This window comes from Atractosteus spatula, chromosome 10, assembly GCF_055471065.1.
Source record: "Atractosteus spatula isolate fAtrSpa1 chromosome 10, fAtrSpa1.hap1, whole genome shotgun sequence".
NCBI classification, from domain to species: domain Eukaryota; kingdom Metazoa; phylum Chordata; class Actinopteri; order Semionotiformes; family Lepisosteidae; genus Atractosteus; species Atractosteus spatula.
In genome coordinates this window covers 26,488,040-26,504,110 of record NC_142715.1, presented here as the reverse complement: position 1 = coordinate 26,504,110, position 16,071 = coordinate 26,488,040, and positions in this window count along the sequence as shown.

The window sequence follows — 16,071 nt, the reverse complement described above, 5'->3', positions numbered from 1 at the left end:
TTATTCTTAACAAGGAGATACTGGGCAGCAGTGGGATTCCAACTCACGCCCCCGAAGAGACTGGAGCTTTAATCCAGCTCCTTATAGCGCTCGGCCGGGTTACCCTTGAGAGTAGTTTTTCAGCAGTTTTAGTCTGACTATGTGGTGTTATGATGTGTAGAAGTGACTGCACCTCCTTTTTCTAAGATGCTTCCTCTCACTTGGTGAAATATTCAATTCTTTTGCCCTCTGAATATAGTTCTTCTGTGGAGCAGGCTTCAGACTTTGCGTATAGCGTAGATACATGCAGATATTTTATTTTTACAGGAAGACGCATTCCGAAACATATCTCTCCAGTTTTAGAAACATTTTGAATAGCGTATTTTTTAAAAGGCACAAACCGTATTTTAATTGCAGACTGTAGATCTGTGCAAGTCGTACTCGATTTGATTGTGATTCTGAAATACTTCTAGCAAAGATATTCAGGTTCCCATGAACCTTTGTTAAAAAAAAAACTGCTTTGCGTCCAATCTCTGATGTCAATATAAACTCGGACGTGATGTTCTGTAGATGTGTAGTGTGCCTTTCCTCTTGTCGTATTCAAGAGTATTCACTGCGTGAGCTCCTCACTGCGTGTCTTGTACTCTACTGTGATTTCATTTAGATTATCTCCGTGGAGTGCAGTGACAAGATCGTCTTGAACATTTTCGGTTTGTGAAAGGAAACACTAAAGAAAATGCAAGTGATGAACATTTAAAATAACCACAGTACAGCTAGAAGAGTGAAAGATACAAGACGATTTATAATGACATTCACAATAGATTTAAGGAAAGCACAACCGCCCGAACAGGGACTTGAACGCTGGACCCTCAGATTAAAAGTCTGATGTTCTACCAAGCAGTTTCATCTGTGTTTTCAGCTACAGAAGCTCCCTGTTGAATTTATGTTGGTTCTTGTGTTACGAACCCAAGCGTGCAGCATTTGTGTCAGCAGTACTATACAGGTAAGTCGAATACACTTTCTGCGGCTGCATCTGTAGCACTTCATCTAAGAGGATTGTTAGAGCACAGTTACATTCACCCACCCAACTTATTCTTTGATCATCTAAGAGGATTTTTTTACTTTCGCACACGGTTACATTCGCCCACACAACATATAATCTCTGAATGTCCAATGGCTCAATACCCACTTTTTCCCCTGGGAACCACCAGTGTACAGTCCCATCCCATTCAAAAATATAACAGATATACTCAATTGATATATTCAATTAACAAGTATAAAAAGATATTATGAACAAGAGAACTCTTGATTATACAGATCCAGGTTTACACAATTAATTTCATGCCTACTCGAAGTGCCTGAAGCCTTGCTCTGCTGTTTTAAATATACCTCCAAAGCATTTAGTTGTGTTAACTACCAAATTATTTGAACTAATTTAACGTTATATTCAGGAAATTCAGAGAAAGTCTTCAGACTTGTTGTGGCTGTAGAAGAAGCCACCTGTTGAATCTCACCAGGGATTTCTTGAGAGATCATTCAGCGAGCGAGTCCTCCTTCTGCACTCCACACTGAGCTGAAAGCTGCACGAACTCCTCACTGCGTGTCCTGTACTGTTGCAAGTGCTCTCGTCTAGATGTGGAGCACAGCGACAAGAACACCTTGAACTTTTTCCATAAGTGAAGGAAAATTCAAAAGAGCATGAAAAGTATGGATTGTATAAAATATCCATTGGACAACTCGAGAAAAAACTGAAGGACTAAACAACGACTTTTGATGATTACAAGAGATTCAAGAAACACAACCGTCCGCACACGGGCTTGGATCCTGAACGCTTAAGTTAAAAGACAAAGACTTTCTTAATAATTTCTTATTATTACATACCCACACATACACTTACAAATATACAACTACACACTGACAGACACCACACACTCACAGACAAACACCATACAAACACGTTCACAGACATGCATTCAAAGAAATAAAGAAACGCTACAAATACTCACAGACACACTTATAGACACCACACACTCAGAGACCCCACATGCTTACACACTAACAAACACCACACACTTACAGACACACATGCACAGACACCACATACACAGGTATCTACAGATACACGATAACTAACATTAACACAAATAACTCCTCATATTACAACAGTAACACTATCACTAAGACATACATATAACAATATCAATAACATTGACACAAACTACTTATAATAACAGTTAAGCTATCATTAAAACAAACACTACTACTACTGTTAATACTCTAACAGTAACACTATAATTATAATTAATATTAACATGAATATGAACATTAAAACTAAAACTATCAGTATCGCTATCATCATTAATACTCACATGAACACTAACATGAAAACTACCAGTTGTACTCTCTAATATTAACATGAATACACTAGTATTAGAATTAGTTGCTACCCATGACGTCACATCGCTCTTTGTGACGAAGGCGAGACACCTAGACGCGCACAGTGACGTGGCGCCTATCGCCGTGGTTACCATACTTATGATTTATAAACACTAGAAAAAATGCATTTAAACTGTTACTTACATACATTTATCAACTTGGAATATAATTTTCTAAGCTCTAGGATACAGTTACCTAAATAATAATATGAATAATCATTGTTTAATTTCAGATTGAACATTATTAACATTAAACGCACTATGGTAATTGATCGATACAGTCTTTATTGACTGTTTTCTAGATATTTAAAACAGGGTCAAGAACCGGAAAAGAATCAGTACTCACCAATCGGTGAAGTTAATCATTCTACGGTTCTTCAGTTGAATTAATTGGTTGTCGATAGATAAGTGATCAATAACACTCCTCTGTGCGCTCAGCGCACCTCCCGCGGTCTCGCTCTCTGATACCGGCGCTCTGGCTGGTGTCTGTGACGTCACAGCGCTCTTTCTGACAGAGCAGAGCGCGTCTCCGCTGGAGGAGACTCCTGTCTGGGGCCTGGGGTGGCTTTTCTTACAGATATAACATCTCTAAATGAAAACACACCGGGCTGTGAAGAGAAGCGAATCATAACAGTTGGAGAAGGAGGAGAGCGACAAAACAAGGAATGAAATTCATTAAAAAGGAAAAAAATAATTTACCTCGCAGATTAATGCGTTACAAAGCGTTCCCGTGTGGAGCAGCAGAGAACAAGCACGAGTCCCTGAAATGAGCGCTTTTAAGGGTTTTACACGAATCTTCAGAGTATAAGAGCCAGGAAGATCAGACTCCTGATTCTGGAGGTTAAAATGTGTATACTGGTTTTATTTCCACCCAGCTCTCACTTCTATAGGTGGTCTGATGATTTAAATTAACTGTATAACTGTTACAAGCCTTAATCTAATTGTAAATTTATAAGACTGTCTGTGAGACACTTCTGAGAGCAGCTGAATCCCAGGGCTGGTGTGGAATCACACACAGACAGGTCTTCTGTGTGATCTGAGTCCCACTGCTCAGAGCTACAGACTGGTCAACTGGTCACTATTGTAGACATGACCTTTAGACCATTGGCTACTGATAATCAATATACTGATCACAGTGTCACTGCTGGTGTTTATTACATAAATACTAAGATAATTCCACACTCACTTGTGTTATAAAATATTTATAAAACATGTTTGGAGGCTGACATACAGTAAAGACAGTAATACTGAAGGGATGGAGGTCCTGGAAAGGGTTAATAGAAACTTCTTGCTTCTGACCTGGAACAGAGCCCACAGCTGCCAGATCAGTGAGCCCTGAGCCCAGTTCACAGAGGAGAACCAGGAGAATATTGATTTTTTATTCTGCCTCTGAGAATTTTTCTTCTTTGCCAAGTGGTGTTACATTCCCTTCAGATACTCTACACAGACTGCCAGAGAGAAGAGGAGAGAGGTGAACAGATAAGAGCAGACAGAGCGAGAGAGACATACAGTACATCTTGATTTACTTTGAAGCAAGTGTTCATTTCCTTTCTGGAACAAGCTATTTCTGAACTTCAAGAAATTCATACAACTTCCGAAAGATAAAATACAAATCTTGCTTATCCACTTTCTCCACTTAAAAGTGAAGAAAAACAATGGCAGTGCATCTCCGTCGGCTTGATTTAGCTTAATACAAGTATTCACTTCCTTTTCTGGAAATTACAGCCTGCGAAAGATGAAATAAAGTTCTTTATTAATCTTCGTCAGTGCAGAAGAAATACTGCCGGCTGGCAGGAAAATGCCAGTATTTTATTTTCTTTAACTACAAACATATGAATGGAGAAAATGTGTCCCTGTGCAGCTATTAAACAGAGAGCTGGTGGTTCAACCCTACTCAGGGTTGGAGATTTAAAACGGTATTTCGGTTTAGCGAAGGTGAAAGTTTACCCACCCAGACGTTTGTACTTTCCAGTTCTTCCAACCAAAATTGACAAAAAACTGTTTTTCACACTGTGTCGTACGTGTGCTGAAACAAAACAGACCACCCCCTGCGAGCACAGTGATGAAGATCGCGTCTTGACTGGTGTCTGGTGCACCCCGGAATTACAGATGGCCTTAGATCTGGGGTATAGAGCGTGTAAAATTTACTAAATTTGACATTTCGAAAAGGCCTCCCACGATCTTTTTTCCAACTACAACAAACTGCATCTGAAAGGGAAACAGGAAGCTTCGGGGTTTTCAGAGTGGTGTACAGATGTCGGGAAACAACAAAGATATATCAGCGAATATTATGAAAAAGAGGGTGTCTGGCTGGACCCCGGCAACATTAAAAAGAATCCGGCCAAAAGACAGCTTTCAAAAATTGCCTTGAACAGTTTGTGGGGCAAGTATGGGCAAAGAGACAATTTACCACAGACCACCATTGTGAGAAAGCCCGATGAATTATTCAGGTACTTATTTACGCCATATCATGAGGTGTCAGCCTGTGAGTTTATCGATGAAAACACAGCCTGTGTTACGTGGAAACACACTAAACACCACTATACAGGCCATTCAAACACTAACATTTTCATCGCTAGCTTTAAAACCGCCTATGCCCGCTTGGAGTTATACAATCTGCTAAATGCTTTGCAAGGCTGCTGTCTGTACCACGACACAGATTCCGTTATCTTTGTGAGCCGGGAGGGTGAGTGGAATCCGGGGCTGGGTGACTACTTGGGTGAGCTGACCAGCGAAATCGCTGCTGGACAACACATCACCGAGTTTGTATCAACAGGACCCAAGTCGTACAGGTACAAACTGTCTGGAGGGAAAGCCTGTTTAAAGGTAAAAGGCATTACGCTCAATGTGAACATCTGTGAAAAAGTTAACATTGAGAGTCTGCGGGACTTGGTTTTTGACTATGGCGTTAACCCTTATGCAGAGTGCCGGGAATTTAAACACATTTCTATTCAACAGCCGATGATCGTGCGTGTTAAAAAGGATTGGCGCATTGAGACCTGGACCTTAAAGAAAACCCAGAAGGTGGTGTACGACAAGCGGGTGCTGCAAGAAAATTTGACATTGTTGCCCTACGGATATTAACACGATGGATGTCAGGTTAAAACACCCTTTTTCATGCATTTTGTCCGGACCCTCGAATTGCGGTAAAAGTTATTTTATAAAACAGCTCTTGGAGAACGGTGATACCGTTATGACTCGTAAACCCGAAAACATAGTCTGGTGTTACAGCTGCTGGCAACCTCTATACGCTGAGTTGCTTGTGAAATTTCCATACATTCAGTTTATAGAAGGACTACCAACGTCGTTTTCCGGCGACCAGCTACTGCCGCAGGGTAGAGTAAATTTGATAATAGTTGATGATTTGATAAAGTCTGCGTGTGAAAATAATGAGATAGAAAAAGCTTTTACCAAATACGTACACCACCGAAACCTCAGCATCATGTATATCGTCCAAAATGTGTTTTGTCAAGGATGGAAAAGTAGAACCATTGCGTTAGATACAAAGTACATGGTGCTGTTTAAAAACCCTAGAGATAAACTACAGATTACAACCCTGTCCCGGCAGATGTACCCCGGTAAAGCCACATTTTTTTTGAAGCGTTCGATGACGCTACTAAAAAAACCTTTCGGTTAATTGTTGGTGGATTTAAATGCCGACACCCCAGATGACTATTGCTTGCGAACAGGTCTTTTCCCTCCAGGTGTACCCACGGCTTATGTATTTAAAAAATCTAAAAGTCGGTGATCTCGCAACCACAGACTCAGTCGAAAAAACACGTTCAGGGCATTGTCATGTCGTTCGGAGAAACCTGACTCTTACATTTTCTGGTGAAAGCCAGCCCCAGTCAGCGGAAAGCTATTCTCTGCGGGGCTACAAATGATCTTGTACAGGCCATAGCTGAAATCGCCTTGAATACCTTGAAAGGGAACATACCGTTATCTGCTAAGCAGTTTGGGACCCTGAAGAGAAAGCCTAAGCTTATAAAGACTTTGAGTCAAAAGGGTCTTTCTCTTAAAAGAAAGAGACTCTTGGTGAACCAGTCTGGTGGTTTTATCGGGACCCTGTTGAGTATTGCAGTACCATTGATTATGGGGCTTGTACAACGTCAATAATGGAGCACGCTGAAAAATGTACCTGGTACCTCAGAAACAGCTCGATCGACTCCGAGAGCAGTCTGGGCTTGAGGGCGATGTAAGAAAAAGAACAACCCGTCAGTTGGATGATGAAATGAGAGACATTCTTCAGAACTCACATCTGGCCGAATATGAAAAAGTGAAATTGTACAGTGAGGTGTTACAACCGTATTTGACATTAGTACGCCAGGGGACTTCCAAAAAGGGGACTTTAACTGTTGTACTACCGGAAAATGCACCCGCCGAGCTATCACGCAAGTTAGCACAACCGCCGTCATCGAGCGACGCTGACTTTGGGTATATTTTGGACAGCGTGTCTCAGCGGTTCCGGAGAAATGCCGAGATATTGTTAAAGACTATGGCCCGCAATGAACCATTAATAGCCTGGAATGAAAAGGGGGAATTTGTGTACAAGGGGGCACCCGTTGAGGGCTCTCACATGATTGGTCTTGTCAGGGCTGTCACGCAGCAGCAAGCAGTTGTGGTCGGTAAGAAGCCAAAAGGTTGGGATGTGTTCATGGAGGCTATGGCAGAAATCAACATGCCGGGCACCTTGCTAGCCAACGCTGGTAACCGAGAGCTACTTGAAAACTCAAGGCTACCCAGTTGGGTTGTGCAGCATCGGTCAAAACTTTAAAACAACTGGTAGAGATGTCGACGGCCGACCCGGTCTCTAAGATAACCGCAGAAAGGAGATGATCATTAATACCTAGACCCACATGGTTGACTTTGTAACATTTTTTCTGTGGGTATGTGTGTTTGTGATAAATGACTTGAAATGTATATTAAAAAGCGTGAGCAATGTAGTTAAAAATGTTTGTAATAAAATGGCTTGAATGTAACATGTATTATAAAAAGCTTGAGCGCTATAACAGCGAATGTATAATAAAAATATTGTGTTGATTTTAATTCATGTTTTGTGTTCTTTTTAAATAATAACCACACAGACGTCGAAATGATTCGATTTCATTTTTATTTTAGACGGTCGATTAACATTTATGACATGTTTTAAATTGGCGTAAACAGCCGCATAATTGAACATTCCCAGTGGGCAGTGATTTGTCGAATATACAGATGCAGCCATTCAAAGTGCGCGTTACAGACACGTACCGGAGGTAATTGGCTACGGCGTCGCGCATTGTGACGCAAGATGACGCGCGGTACCACGGTACGTGATTGGTTGACCGACATGGGCACTCGTGGTCCGTTGGTCTGTCGTAGAAAGACTTACAGTAAACGTCTTTGCTGTGCCCGTTGTAGATATTGAATTTTACCACTGAAGGGAAATCTTAGTAGCTGAGCATTAAAAGAATAGGAGCATACTGTAACGCGTGTGAAGGCCATAAACGATATTAATTTTGGAACATAAACATACAGTATATGGCTGGTCTTGGTACTTTAAAGAAAAAATACACACCAGTATTCCATTTCTCCCTAAACATTTTAAGCATTGAAGTCTTTAACTAAAGAGATACCGGAGTTAACAAGCATACTTTTAGAATTTGATTAATAGGGAATATAATATGGAATCGCGTATCTAAAGAATTTAATAACGATATGATTATATTCGTGTACTGCGACAGGGCTGTTTCGCCTCCCTCTTCATGCGACTTCCCCTGTAGCCTACTGGTCTACGTGCCCACTTACCAACTCACGGGTTGTGTGTTCAAATCCAGCTGGTGCTGGACTTTTCTTTTAACAAACATTTCTTCGAAAAAATAGAATAGCGATATTATGGACAATCAATTGACTTTTATATTTTAAAATATCACAACATGATCGATTCTAAGTCATTTTTGATAACAATGGTCGCCCTCTTCCCTTCTGACAACGGTCCCTGCTTCTGCTTCCTGCTTCTATTGTGTGTGTGTGTGTGTGATAGAGTAAATTTTTATAGAGAAATGGAGGCTGGACAGTATGCGATACAATATAAACATTTATATTGATTTAAATCGTGTTTTGATTTAAATCGCAAACGAGTGTTTAATTATATGTGTTTTTTTAATCATAATCAGGCTAATGCAACATAAATTGATACAGTATTTCTGTCTTATTTTAAGTAAATAAAGTGCATTTTTGCACACTATATGTGCAAACGTTTTATGATATGTCGCTGTTGTGAATGTCTGTGGACATGTGCTGGCTGGACAGGTGGCTCCACTGTACACAGAGAGCTTAGAAGACAAAGATATCAATTTATTTTAGTCAAAAATGTATATATCACCTTTAAAAGTGGAATCTCAAAGCAAAGTAAATACCCAACACTGATTGAACCCATCTGCCATGCTAATAAAACACCTTGAATTGAATTGAGGGAAAGAGGGGGGGATGGCGCGTGGCAAATAAGATACACTCCACAGGCATCCACAACAGCAACATATGAAACGTTTGCACATATAGTTAAGTTATTACTTGGTTTTCAAAGTCGGGAGACATTAGAGGCTTGCCACACCCGGACTGTTAAACCAACGCATTAGCACGTCAAAGCTCATTGAGGACCCGGGCGCAATAATTGTTTTGTCCCTTGATTTACTGATCTGCATTAATTATGGAAATCGAGTTCCTGCTCTGTGCAGACAACCTGGTCCCACTGTCGCCCACAGAACAGAGGCTGCGCCAGAACCTGGCACTGCTGGAGCTGGACAAGACCAGAGTTATGGTTTTCCAGAAAAAAAGCCAGACCTCAGGGAAACAGGTACAAATTCACACTTAACAACACATTAACACCTAACAACGGGAGCAGGGACGAATTAGGCCAGTACCCACTATTGTTAAACATACAGAAAAGGATATTAAAGTATTGAATATTAGTATTGGATTTAGTATTAGCCATACAGAACATTAAAGTGCCCCTTTTCCATTCAGTGGGTGCCTGAGCCGCTGTGTCCTATCTTCTGACAGTCGCCGTTGTGAACAAACATTTCTTTGAAAAAATTAGACGTTTCCCTTGGTCAGAGATATAAATATATAATATATAAATAAATTTAATTTAACTAACGTGAGATAGCGTGTGAAAAAGTGGTAGTTTAAGCTTTTCTGCTAATATAATATGGAATCGCGTATCTAAAGAATTTAATAACGATATGATTATATTTGTGTACTGCGACAGGGCTGTGTAGGGCTGTTTCGCCTCTCTCTTCATGCGACTGTACCAGGAAGAGGATTTCTTTCTATTCGAAACGTGTATTTTAAAAGTTTAAGAAGTAAAAACCTTACAGCGTACACAGATTTCTAAACTGATCAGGATCGTTATCTTTGTCTTATGCATAATAATGTTCACCGCTCTGTCCAGCAAATTAATAATAAACTTTATTTTATATAGCGTTTTAAACGAATAAGTAATTAGATTGCTCATAAACCTAATCACTTGCTTTTTCTTTTTATTTAGGCTCAGATTTCAACTATAGATCGTATTATTAATAACCATAATTACAGCCAACCAACAAAAACAACCATATAAACATAATACCAACCAAAAACATAGATAAAAAACCACAATACAAAATCAAATATATCAAACCATTATACTTTCGCAAATTCCTCCAATTACCATAATCCCGCCCCTTATGCAAAACCAAACCCTCCCCCCATCCCAGTTTATCCTCTTTATGATAAACAAAATCCACCTCAATTTTCAACATAAAGCATTACACAAAATTAATACCTCAACACTCCATACTCAACAACGATAATTCACAAACAGCCAGAACATGTAACTCCACATTCCCAAACAGACCTCATTTCCATAGCCCCGCCCCTTATGCAAAACCAACATCCCTCCCCTGTTCTCTTCCTCCCCTGGCGGTTGTGATCGTTTTTATTTTCAAATAAATTTTAGCAAAGTCATGTATTTTAAAAATCTTAAGATTTTTATATTTATGTCTTAATTTAGTGGTTTCATTAGTGACAAAGGCTAAACTTTCTTGGAAAAATGTCTTTTATGTAAACCATGTTTGCTATTAATTCATTCATGGCTAAAAAATATTCATTGTCTTCAAATGAAAGAAGGGTTCCTTTCGCCGTGGTCAGGTTGAAATCAGAAGCTTGCCACGCCCGGACTGTTACACCAACGTATTAGCATGTTAAAGCGATTTCATTGAGGAGCCTAGCCTTTCTTAACTAGTACTGTACTTACTGGATTTTTGAGGGGGGGGAGGTGTCTTTCGCTGTGAAACCAGTTTAATTAGTCACAGCCAGCACTCCTGCAGAGAGGGGGGTTGTACTTGCAGTGTATACAGTAGATGGGAAAGCCAGAGCCGACCTCTACGCCGCCCACGTGTTATGCTCTTCCTTAATGTCTAAGCCGGAACACATAATTATATCTCATTTTGTATTTCTTAAAAAAAAAATCATTTGCCCAGCCTAACAGTATTGTTGTTATTGTTTTTAACCTGTAAAGTGCTTTGAGGAGCCACCTTTAAAGGCGCCATATACGATAAAGTTCATTATTATTACTATGGTTAATTTGCTGGACAGAGAGGTGAACATTATTACACAGAAGACAAAGAAAGCGATTTACGTTGCATTGTGCATTGTGCTGCTGTAATACAGTTTTAAATAATTAAAAGTCTAAACAGTATCAGCTTTGTTTATGGGTTTTAAATAAAGGCGATTTAAACGCGATTTAAATCAATATAAATGTTTATACTGTTACGCCTAGGTGACTATTCATTGTTATTAAAATGACTTAAATTAGAACATGTTGTAATATTTAGAAATATAAATTTGTTTGGTGCGAGTGAGGTTTTTTCCCCCAACAACTTTCCAGAGGAGCTATAAATATTTTAAATAAATACACACAGTATTGCTCATAAGGTCTGCTATTTGAGGTCCAGTTATTTAGATGCATACATCTTATTTTATCTCAGCTTTTCAGCTGAGATACACAGATCATACATAAACAATGCAGTAAAAAATGTCTCATCAAGTATTTAATCATTAGGTATAACAGTTTCCCTTTAGGCCTCTGAAAACACCACCTTTTACCTTGTGAATACCAGTACCTCCTAATTGTCTAAAGGGTTTATTTAAAATTTAAAAAAAAAAACTGATGTGCTGAAACAGTACAATTAAACACGCTCTGCAGAAAAGGGGATGGTTGTTAGGTCAGCTTCAGTTTTACACGTACAGTACACATTTGATTTCATTAAAATTATGAGGTACCCTGTATCTGCAGGACTCAAGAGGCTCTCAGTCATGTCACTTTGCAGTTGATGTCTCCTAGAGGTTCCTAGATTCTTATTGTAAATAAAAGGAACAGCATACAGTGGGACTTTTTCAAAAACGGGGAACAAATTTCAACATCCGACTGCACCGAGCACACAAATATTGGTTCTAGGCTCCTGAATCACCTTTGGTCCCTGGATCATTGCTTTTAACCATTTACACAAGGTTTTTACTGTAAAGCACTTTCACAGCTCAACATAAATGGACCTTCTGGAGCACAGGCTTTAAAGGAGCTTTTTAAAAAAAACAGACTTTGCCTTTCCTGTTATAAGCTATTCTTTTAGCATATGACAAGCATGCCCTTATTATGGCGATATCCTCCTAAACATTGGAGAAATAACTCTAGAAGTTCAATTAAAACAGAAATGCTTCAAATCACTTGGGATACAACAAAAACGTGGTGTATTATAAAGTGTGTTAAAAATGTTGCTAGTTTGTTATCATACCTTAGATTATAATAAAACCTCACCATTTAACACCAACAGGTGTTTTCTTGAAGTCTGCTAGCTTCAAAGTTTATGGTTTGGCTTTTGTGTATAATGATAGTGAACTGCATTGGAAATGTAGGAAAGTAAGCATTAATAAGCAGGAAAATTAAACCAAGAAACACCTAAAGTACTGGACTATATTGCAGATAAACTACTGATCTACCTTTTAAGCCTGTACAACCTGCAGAACTCCAGCTTTAATTGATTGGACTCAATAGCCTAAGTTTTAAGGTTATCCTTACAAGTGTGGAAAAGCATGGGCGTAATGTTGCAGCTTTCACTGTTGTTTAAGAAGTTGTTTTTTCCAGCTGTACATGAACATTTCTGTCTTGAGTCTTTCTTAACAATATGTAACAGTGTCTGGTATCTACTGTGATCATTATTTCATTACTGAAGTAGCCTTTTGATATTTGCACAGTATTTTTTGTTGCTATGGCTGTTTTCATATTCGTAGTTTTCTTCTGTTAAAACTTAAAATCTCTCACATTAAATTGGCTACAAATGCAAGAATTCAACCAAATATTCTTACTTGTAAAATGTCTACTGTTGCATTGCAGTTAATTAATGTAGTTAGTCCATAGTCGGCAATCTAAACTTTATTGTTAAGCTTTAATGATTGATGTTGTACCAGTAACCTTTAGTAATACTATAGTACTTCACAAATGCTTTGTGTGTTTGGAAATCTTTTGAGTAAAAGCCTTATAAAAATAGGTTTAGTTTTTACAGGACATCACAAAGAAATAGGATGGTATAATTCTTATAATTGCTTTTTGATTGTATTTGGAAGATTATGGACTAAACAGACTTCAGGGATGCCAGTGAATCATTGTGCTATTTGGAATTATTCCAAAAATCAAGTGACCTCTTTGCTGTAGTAGCTTTAGTATTATTTATTTAGTATTAATAAAGAATAGATTTATTAAAGTCGTGCCATGTGTAAGCGGGATATGTAAAATAATGTAAAATAAAGTTTTTTATTATTGTTATAGAGAAACATGATCAGATTTCCCCTGGTTCAGAAAAAAGACGATTAAAATCTGTAATCTTTCCACTTGTATGTCATCGGACATTAACGAGTACAACCCCCCTCTCTGCCGGAGTGCTGGCTGTGACGAATTAAACCGGTTTCACAGGTATTTTCAAAGTAGGAAGTACAGTGTTAACTAGTAGCTAGGCTCCTCAATGAAATCGCTTTAACATGCTAATGCGTTGGTGTAACAGTCCGGGCGTGGCAAGCTTCCAATGTCAACTCGACTCAATTGGAAGACAATGAACGTATTTTAGCCCTAAATGAATTAATAGCAAACATGGTTTACATAAAAGACATTTTTCCAAGAAAAGAAAAGTAGCGTGTCTCCCATATGGTGCTGGTTATGTCCTTTTCCCTCTTCTACATGGCATAGAACATAATCCTGTTCCATGAAGAAGTTGCAACATTTATTCACACAGGATGCTTCTGTCTGTTTTTTTCTCATGGTTAAGTTTAAATTTTAAAGTTTGTTAGGAATTGCATGTAGTGAATACCATCTAACTACAAATATATACATAAAGCAGAATGTTTATTATTGAATTATGTGTTTTTATTGAGTATAATCATTATAAGCGAACACAAGTGTAGTAATCAGCACCACAATCTGAATTAAGACTCAAAATTAAAATGTGTATGTCTGTTTCAGGTGATGTGGACACGCGCTGTTTGGATAGAGCAGGAGGGGGAGGTTGAGGGAGTCCTGCCCTCAAACTGGGTGGATGCCCGAAGAGAGTTTGTGTGGTGGCCGAATGATCCAAAGCAGGCCACAAGAGAAGGACATCACAAAGAAATAGGATGGTATAATTCTTATAATTGCTTTTTGATTGTATTTGGAAGATTATGGACTAAACAGACTTCAGGGATGCCAGTGAATCATTGTGCTATTTGGAATTATTCCAAAAATCAAGTGACCTCTTTGCTGTAGTAGCTTTAGTATTATTTATTTAGTATTAATAAAGAATAGATTTATTAAAGTCGTGCCATGTGTAAGTGGGATATGTAAAATAATGTAAAATAAAGTTTTTTATTATTGTTATAGAGAAACATGATCAGATTTCCCCTGGTTCAGAAAAAAGACGATTAAAATCTGTAATCTTTCCACTTGTATGTCATCGGACATTAACGAGTACAACCCCCCTCTCTGCCGGAGTGCTGGCTGTGACGAATTAAACCGGTTTCACAGGTATTTTCAAAGTAGGAAGTACAGTGTTAACTAGTAGCTAGGCTCCTCAATGAAATCGCTTTAACATGCTAATGCGTTGGTGTAACAGTCCGGGCGTGGCAAGCTTCCAATGTCAACTCGACTCAATTGGAAGACAATGAACGTATTTTAGCCCTAAATGAATTAATAGCAAACATGGTTTACATAAAAGACATTTTTCCAAGAAAAGAAAAGTAGCGTGTCTCCCATATGGTGCTGGTTATGTCCTTTTCCCTCTTCTACATGGCATAGAACATAATCCTGTTCCATGAAGAAGTTGCAACATTTATTCACACAGGATGCTTCTGTCTGTTTTTTTCTCATGGTTAAGTTTAAATTTTAAAGTTTGTTAGGAATTGCATGTAGTGAATACCATCTAACTACAAATATATACATAAAGCAGAATGTTTATTATTGAATTATGTGTTTTTATTGAGTATAATCATTATAAGCGAACACAAGTGTAGTAATCAGCACCACAATCTGAATTAAGACTCAAAATTAAAATGTGTATGTCTGTTTCAGGTGATGTGGACACGCGCTGTTTGGATAGAGCAGGAGGGGGAGGTTGAGGGAGTCCTGCCCTCAAACTGGGTGGATGCCCGAAGAGAGTTTGTGTGGTGGCCGAATGATCCAAAGCAGGCCACAAGAGAAGGCCAACCCTAATAAAGATACTTGGGTTACCTTCAAGGTCATTAAAGTTAAACAAACATCAGGTATAGCTTTCTTTGAAAAAAAGAGCAAATTCCTGTTAATTCTTATAAATTCCGATTGAATATTTACAGTAACTGTCTATGTACATGTATTAGTGCAACAATACCTTTTTCATATTTGATCATACATAATGTAAATATAATTGTTTGTAGACAAGAAATCAGAGTGTGATCACTTTGATTTAACCACCTCTGTTACAGATGGTGAAGACGAGGATGAGACACCCAATCCAAAACGCAAAAGTAAGAAGCGGGTGTTCTCCGATTACGTTGATGGTATGTAAAAGTAACAATCTCAATAGCTATATTTTTAACCAGTTATTAATATCAACTGATGCCTCATTTAGCTTGTACCTTGTTATTGATTTTTTTACAACCCTTTAAAATAAGTCATTTTGAAAGGTGTTCTGTATGAAAATGTTAAAAATCTTATCAGATTTGTTGATCATGGAAATTGCTAAGAATTTTGGTTAGCTATGTTAAACTAGTTTTCAGTATTATATTGAAATATTATAATTTTCTATTATATTACAGACTTTGATTCTGATCCTGGTACTCCAAGTACGTCCATTTCTCTGCCTTCAAAGTTCCCAAAATAAAGGAAATTAATTTATTGTAAAAAGTTACAGATCAAGTTGATTAAATAATTTAATTTGATATGAAATATTTTACTGCCATATCTTTTCTGTTTAGAAAAGAAGAAGCCACTGAAGCTGCCAGTGCCACCCCCAAAACTGAGGTTCTCTCCTAGGAAAAGAGTCTCCCAAACCTCACTCAGCTGTTCAAGTACGCTTAAAGGTAGGTTATTGCAATCAAAGTTAAAATGTTTTCTTAATGTCCTTAGAAGATAATCATCATCAAT